The following is a 7515-nucleotide window of genomic DNA, read 5'->3' as shown; positions in this document are numbered from 1 at the left end:
GATTCTTGACTTCAGCAGTCATTTCCTAAGCCAATTTTTCTGAACTGAATTCTCCTCATCTGAAATCTTTAAAATAATAATAATTAATAATAATAATAATTTAAAAAAAACATTCTTACAGGACCGTTGTGAAGATTAAAAGAGAAACTTTAGTCAAATAACTATCACAGTGCTGGCACACAGGAGGGATATAAAAAGTAAGTATGTGGCCCTTTCTAAATTTTAATTCTACCTCACTGTATTTCCTTGATATTTGTCCCTGGTCCTTTGCTGTGTTGAAGCTGCATATAATCATCCACTTGAGTGTGAACAGAGAAGCAAAAGCAAGGATTACTTTGAGGTAGGTAGGTTACTATGGGCTCCTCAGAAAATGCCATCTACTGCTAGGGGCAAAATGTCATTCTTGCAATCAATGTCACTGTCCTGGCATGTTCAGCTATGAGAGAGACTTGCCTATTAAGATGATGCCTTGGAACAGGGATCTACAAGTAATACTGAAAAAAACCCTTTCTCAGTACAATTCTCCTGCTCACAACAGACCATGTTTACTTTAGGTTTGGAAAATTAAGAAACCTTAGACTTCCATTTTCTAGGGTGAAGCAGAACCTATATAGTTTCAAAACCAGATATGACAGCATCTAAATGGTGTCCCCATCTGCTTCTTTCTTTATTTTCCAGAGTTGCCCAGCCACTGTATGAGTGAGAGAAAACAGGGTAAGAACTCACGTATATACCGTGTGTCATGCTGACAATGACTTTGCATTGATAATGCAATCATTATCAATTGATAATGCAAAGTCATTGTCAGCATGACACACGGTATATACGTGAGTTCTTATCTGACCAGTGAGATAGGTCAGAGCTCCTTTAAAATGTGGATTTTCCTAAGCGGATTATTCGACTCTTCTGGCCTCTCCTGTTTTCACATCGCTATACACTTCTTATTAGCTCTGAATAATTTTCACTCTAGAAAGTAATAAAAATATTCTATGTTTTTATAACACTTTGTAGTTTTCAAAGGGTTTTCATGTTTATGTCATGTGATCTTGGCAAAAATCTTGCAAGATTGTATTTTATTGTGATTCTTTACCAAAGAGAAGAGGAAGGTTCAGAAAGAACAGGCGACTTAGAGCAATTTTCTACACGACCCAAATGCTAGAAAAATGTAGAATTACCTTTTCCTCATTCCAAGTACCCTGATAGTTAAGTTGTGCTTCTTGGTGTATAAGGATTGTATTTTAAACCTCTTTCTTGCCACATAACACTAGCATATGGATTCTGATGTACCTTTATTGCCTTTTGTGCCTATTTTGATAAGTGTGTAGAAACAAGTGCCACTTTCTTTTTCTTTGATACTTGACTAAAAACTTCTTAAATTCAACTGAATAGTATTCTTTTCTTTTTTGAAGCCCTACGACCATTTTAAATAAAACCAGTGCCTTTCATGGATAACTAATTAACACAAATTCAATAAGTGTTAAAGATTTATTGCTTCCCATGAGTCTGAACAGAGTACACTTTCCTCTGCCTAATTATCCAACACCACTTATCTTGAGGTGATTTTAGTGATTAGAAAAGAAAAGTTGATTATTTATGTCTTTCTATAGTTAGTTTTAAAATAGCACATTCTGGTTATTGTTTTTGAGATACTTACTTTTTATTTCACTCATGCTATTGGTTTGTGAATTTGAGAATTTTGATATTTGAATATGAAATACCACATCCCCTCAAGACTCATGGACATTACATGCTATGCAAAAAGTTATATACAGAAACTACGCTTCAAAACCTTTAAATAGCAGTTTAATTTAAGTATCTGTAATTATTTACAGTTATTTGCTGGAAAATGCTATTCCTTGTATTTCCTTTGAAAATGTCTTACAATCATCATAATAATCAGAACACATTAATGCATTTTTCTGCAATTATTTTTATGTAGGGTAGCATTTAGAATGTATTCAGTAAGAATAGATATAAAGTGATAATGTAGTTATGATTATGTAGAAAGAGTGCTACTCTAACAGCCTTAACATTGTTGTCTGTCTGTCTGTCTGTCTGTCTCTGTCTATCCATCATCTATCATCTAACTTTTCCTAGTATCCATATGTGTTTGCGTGTGTATATTCATTCAGTTGGCTCCCTGCGTGACTAACAGGAAGCTTCAGGAAAATACCTATTGCTCATCATCATGGGTGATTTGGGCCTAAATTTAAATATCAGCTCTATCACTTTCAATAGCTATACAATAAAAAAGTTACCTTTTCTGATTTTTCGTCTCCTCACCCATGAAATGAGAAATAGTAATATCTATTCATAGGGTTTTTTTTTTTAAAGGATTAAATGTGACAATATATGTATTATGTGTAGTGCAAAGCCTGACATGTCGATATTCAATAGATCTCTCTTCATTTTCACAAATTCTCTCTATTTTGAGAAGTTAACAACTTTCATTGAAGAAAGAAAAGCTAAATCATTGGCTAATCTGGTAGTCTAAAACATGCTCTTGAATTCCTAGTACCTCTGAACTTAACAAATTAGCGAGTCAGATAGGGAGTCTTTCAAATAATCAACTTTAGTTAGACATCAAGATTTTTTTTTTTTTTTTATTTTACCGAATCCACCAGTTTTTCAGAGTTAGATAAAGCAACTGGTGGTTTTTGCAGTAAGGATAGAGTTAAGACCTCCCTCTGGCGCTATTTATAAATCAATACAGAGATCCAGGAAACATAGATTGTGGTAAACCAGAGAATATCTAGAAAATTTTTATTTTCTAGAATGCTAGAAAATAAATGAATGCTACAGTTTTGAAGACTAGAAGCACCTGTCTTATTATTCCTTTAATACACAAATGCTAACAAAATTAGGAATTTATAGAAAAGAATGATTACATCATGAAATAAGAGAGAAAATAGGAGGGAGAACATTCTGAATTTTCAGTGTTAGTCAACTTTGGTTATGTATATTTTACCAGATTTTATTTTATCTTCTTTATTCTTAAAAATACCTGTGTTTTCTAAAAACATCAGGCTCCCTCTTGTGCCAAGGTTAGAGTTTCTCCCCTGCCAACAATTCTGATTGAAAAAGCTCCATGTGGTACCTTCATTAAGGCTGATGAGAAAAAAGCAGAGTGCTACAGTCTGTTACATTTTTATATTTTGCTTCTGTGAAATATTTCAACTAAGTACTAATATGATTTTTATATTTAATAACAAGCTGACAAATTTGTTCAATTCTATTTATTTTTTCTTCAGATTAGCGATGCTAAAGAACTCCTAGGCAGTGGGTCCCAGCAAGGACCTTCATTACATTTTATTACTACTATCTACAGCCTTTGGACATAGATTATTTTTTTTTGAAGTGTTACTTTTGAGATAGAAATGATAAAGTAACATTTCTGATTATATTCACTGCTTATACCTTCCCATTCAACCACCCTATGTCTGCATTCGGTCCTCCTCTTGTGTATATCTATTATCTCTTGGTATTTTTGCTCAAACTTTTGCTATACTGTATTATACTGTGATTTAATCTACCTCCTTTACTATTATAATATTATTTCCTTAATTGAAATAATGCGTGTCATTCATTTTTCTTTTCTTGACCCAGAATCAAGCACAGTAGCTGGTGCTGAGAGGATGCTGCTTAACACATGTTTATTGATTCAATAAATGACTTGCAAGTCAGCAAAAACTCTCCCCTAAGAGGAGAAAAACAGTGGTACTGGCTACTTTACTTCTTCACATATCTGCCAGCCCTTAGCTTTAAAGTTTCCATTTTCATCAATCATTCCGTTCTAGTTAATCATCTTGAGATGAAAAGATAACTAAAAAAAAGCCTTATATAACTTAAAATCAATATTTACATTCATTCTCTGACTTCTTAATTAATATTTTAAGTTTCCGTGAACATGGGCCAAACTGTCTTTATAACTTTACTATAGGTGATAGATAGAGAGCTGATCGATGATGGATAGATAGAAAAAAAGAAAGATATTATCATTAAAGAAAATATGATATCAGAAACTCGGTTACAATTTTGTGTTAAGGATTACCTTTTTTTAACATTCCAGGATGAGATTCTTTTCATTCTGTATTTTATGAAGGTTAATAGTTAAGTTAATGGTTCATTCACTATTAGCTAACATAGAGGCTCTGATTGTCATATCACACTCACATGAAACTGAGCTCTTATTCAGTATCTAGGACACAGCTATCAAGTGGCCTAGACAAAGCAGGGAGAGGTCTTGGATATATCCCATGTGGCTCTCCAGGTCCTTCTTTCCCATATCAGGCACACTCTGGCCCATAGTAATAGAAAAGGTCTCTAGGTGAGGTATGCATGTCATAAATGCAATGTGAGCATTTAAATTATGAAACATCTCTATTTTATATCCAGATTATTACAAGGCTTTCATGGCATTTTCCAAGAATATGTGTCTCATAATTTCATAGATTCTAGATTTTGTTACCATAAAAATCCTAAATTAGGGAGCATCCTTCAAAAAGCACTCCATAGAAAAGCATTCTTCTGCTAGAAAATATTATTAGTCTATTATTCTAAGGTGAGTTATGAGCATACTTGCAAAGAACTTCAACTGGAAAACTTGCCTTTTTTTCCTAGTAATATCCCTCCATTTCTGATAGAGAAACAGCTCCCATTTCCCCTCTGCCCACCTTGTGACTTCAGTCAATTATCTCCTTGCTACATATTTCTCAGTTGTTTTTAATTATTATTTGTCCTACAACATTTTCTGCAAAATTGAATATTATAGAAGATTAAGCATACTAATACCCTGAAGGCCACCAGGATTTTAACCATTCAACAGGGGTAAGTAGAGATTGCCTCTATATTAATTATGTATATAGCCCTTTAGGGATCTTCTCGTATTCTTTTACCAATTCAGTTACTATTTTTGCTCCACCATTCACAGTTATTCGGAACTTTTAATATGTTTGATAGAGAGGCTTAATTTCATGTTTAATTTTTTTAATGGCTAATTCATTTCTTTTCTGGCCAGTGTCCATAGGTATTAACTGCAATAGGGAGCTTCAACTCAGTTTCCCCAAACATTCTCTTAAATTGTCATTATCTGTATGTGTTTGGTTTTCATTTAATTTTGTCAACAATCTTACAAATCTTTTGTGAATTTATAAAGTTGAGGCAGAGATCAAAGCAAGTTGAAGTGTCATTCTCCATTCCTTCCCAACAGAAACAGCTTTTCCAATGTACCACATATTTCCAGGAACTGAGGTGGTGACTGGAGTAAATTTGGGATCCCATCAAGTTTGTGAGCATAACTATATCTCAGATATCACAGCACTGGGTTTTACATACATTAGCTTCCAGATGTCATTATGTAATATCAGCCATCCCCAATAGAGACCATATGAACTATGCAAAGTTTACTATGTAGATGACATAAATATCAACATAGAGACAACCAGAAAACTTTCTTTGTAGTTATTACATGTTTAATTTGATCCACTCCTAAAAAACATTCAATTTAAGCTTATGCTATTTCAATACAATACATATCTAATTTTTTCTTATATCAAATATAGTTAATTAATTGTACAAATTTATCAGTCTATTTGTCAAAGTTCAGCCTTAATGTTAGACAATCACAAACTATATAACTCCCCTTCTATTTATTTTAGTCCGTTTGCTCCTGATTGTTATCTGAATTATTCTTTCCTTATTCCTTAAAAGGTCTTTTCTGTGTTTGCCCTTTATTTTGAAATTTTATTTTGCATGTTTCATTGACTATGGTAAAAAAAATTTCAGTTGTAGTCTTTTGACATTTTTGCTATTTTCCCATGATATTAGATGTACATCAGACATATGTATCTTTTGTGTGTAGTATTATGGTATGGATAGCATTTGTTTTCTGATGACTTAATTTAAAGTGGCACCATAAACTTGAACTTGTTACTGCATAGTATCTATTACTATACATTTTAATTATATTATTAAAACTTTTTGAAAACAAGCATTGTCATTTATGTAATGATTTCTCTATTGGTTGATATGCTGGTTACTCTGTAACTTTTTTCCTATTAAAAATAAATATGTAACTAGCAATTTCACTCCTAGATATACCCTAAAGAGAAATGAGTATACCCGTATACTAAAAGACATGTAAAAGGTTGTTTATAGTAGTTTCATTCAAAACTGGAAATAATCTAAAAGTCCATCGGAGAGTAGGTAGATTGTGGTATGTTAATGCAATGGAATGCCACAAGGACAAAAAACTCACTAACATGTGACACATCTGGCAGATCTTATATATGTAATATAGAGTAAAAGGAGAATGCACACAAATACAAAAGCTATGTATTATTCAATTTATATGAAATTCTGGAACACACCGAATTAATCTATGATGATAGAAATGAGAATAGTGGTTACCTGGGTTTGTAAGGAATACAGCTGGTGGTGTCAGTGCTATTGACTCTGAAGACAAAGGAGCTTGTGGGGTGCTAGGAAAGTTCTATATCTGGATCTGATTGGTAAATACATGGGTAGATATATAAATAAGAATTCATTGAACTGTATATTTAAAATATATATCCTTTGTGGTTTATATATTATATCATTTAAAATTAAAATAATATAATGCTGTAATATGCACTTTCACCCATATTTTACCTCTTTTTTCCTGGGTAATTCCTTAATCTAAGTCAAAAAAAATAAATGTTTTTTAAAAATTGTTAGGGATTACTCAGTAATTAATCAGATCTTCTAAGGCACAATCTTTTATTTAGTTGAGTCATTTTAATATAGATTCCTCAATGCTTAACAATCTTTCTGAAAAAAATAAAGCTATACTACTAGTAGAGGCATGAGCTGTTTTGGGGGGTTATGGTTTTAACACTTTATCTGATAATAACTGTCCAAGATATGAACTTCTGGCTCCTTGTTTTCACCTGTGTATCCTACCATGTTTTCTAAGTATTTTCAATTATGTCCTCCTCACTTCTGTAAAGATAAGCAGAGAAAGCCAGTATTTCTAATTACTTACAAAGATGATTGAGTAATACAATCACTCTCAATAGTAAGCATGAGTGATGCTTCAGATGTTTCTGCTAATTCTTGACTGAAAGATTTTAAGTCTCTACAATTTCCTCTTATTAAAAAAAAAAAAATGAACACCATTGACAATCTTTTAAAATCCAAATTGTGAGTGTGGTATGAGTTTCTTGAAGTATTTCCGTGTCATTATCCATCATTTATACTAATGGCACTAATTTAATTGGCATGTTACATGGCAGCATTGACACATGTCAAGGTTATCTTTTGCTCTTTTAAAGTTTTCTCTCTGCATTACCAAGACCTTATTTTAAAGTTTTATAAATTAAGGAGACAATACAATTTTGGAAAAAGTGGTGGCTGAGAGTCAAGATATCTGAATTCTATCACTAGCTCTACATGAAGTTCAGAATCAGGTGGTTGATTGATACATTTTCTTTACTACAGTAAGAAATTTAAAAAGGATTGGACTAGGTAGATTGAATT

Source organism: Pteropus vampyrus, unplaced genomic scaffold (assembly GCF_000151845.1).
Source record: "Pteropus vampyrus isolate Shadow unplaced genomic scaffold, Pvam_2.0 Scaffold389, whole genome shotgun sequence".
Taxonomy (NCBI): domain Eukaryota; kingdom Metazoa; phylum Chordata; class Mammalia; order Chiroptera; family Pteropodidae; genus Pteropus; species Pteropus vampyrus.
The sequence above is the reverse complement of the archived record's forward strand: the minus strand, read 5'-3'. Positions refer to the sequence as shown.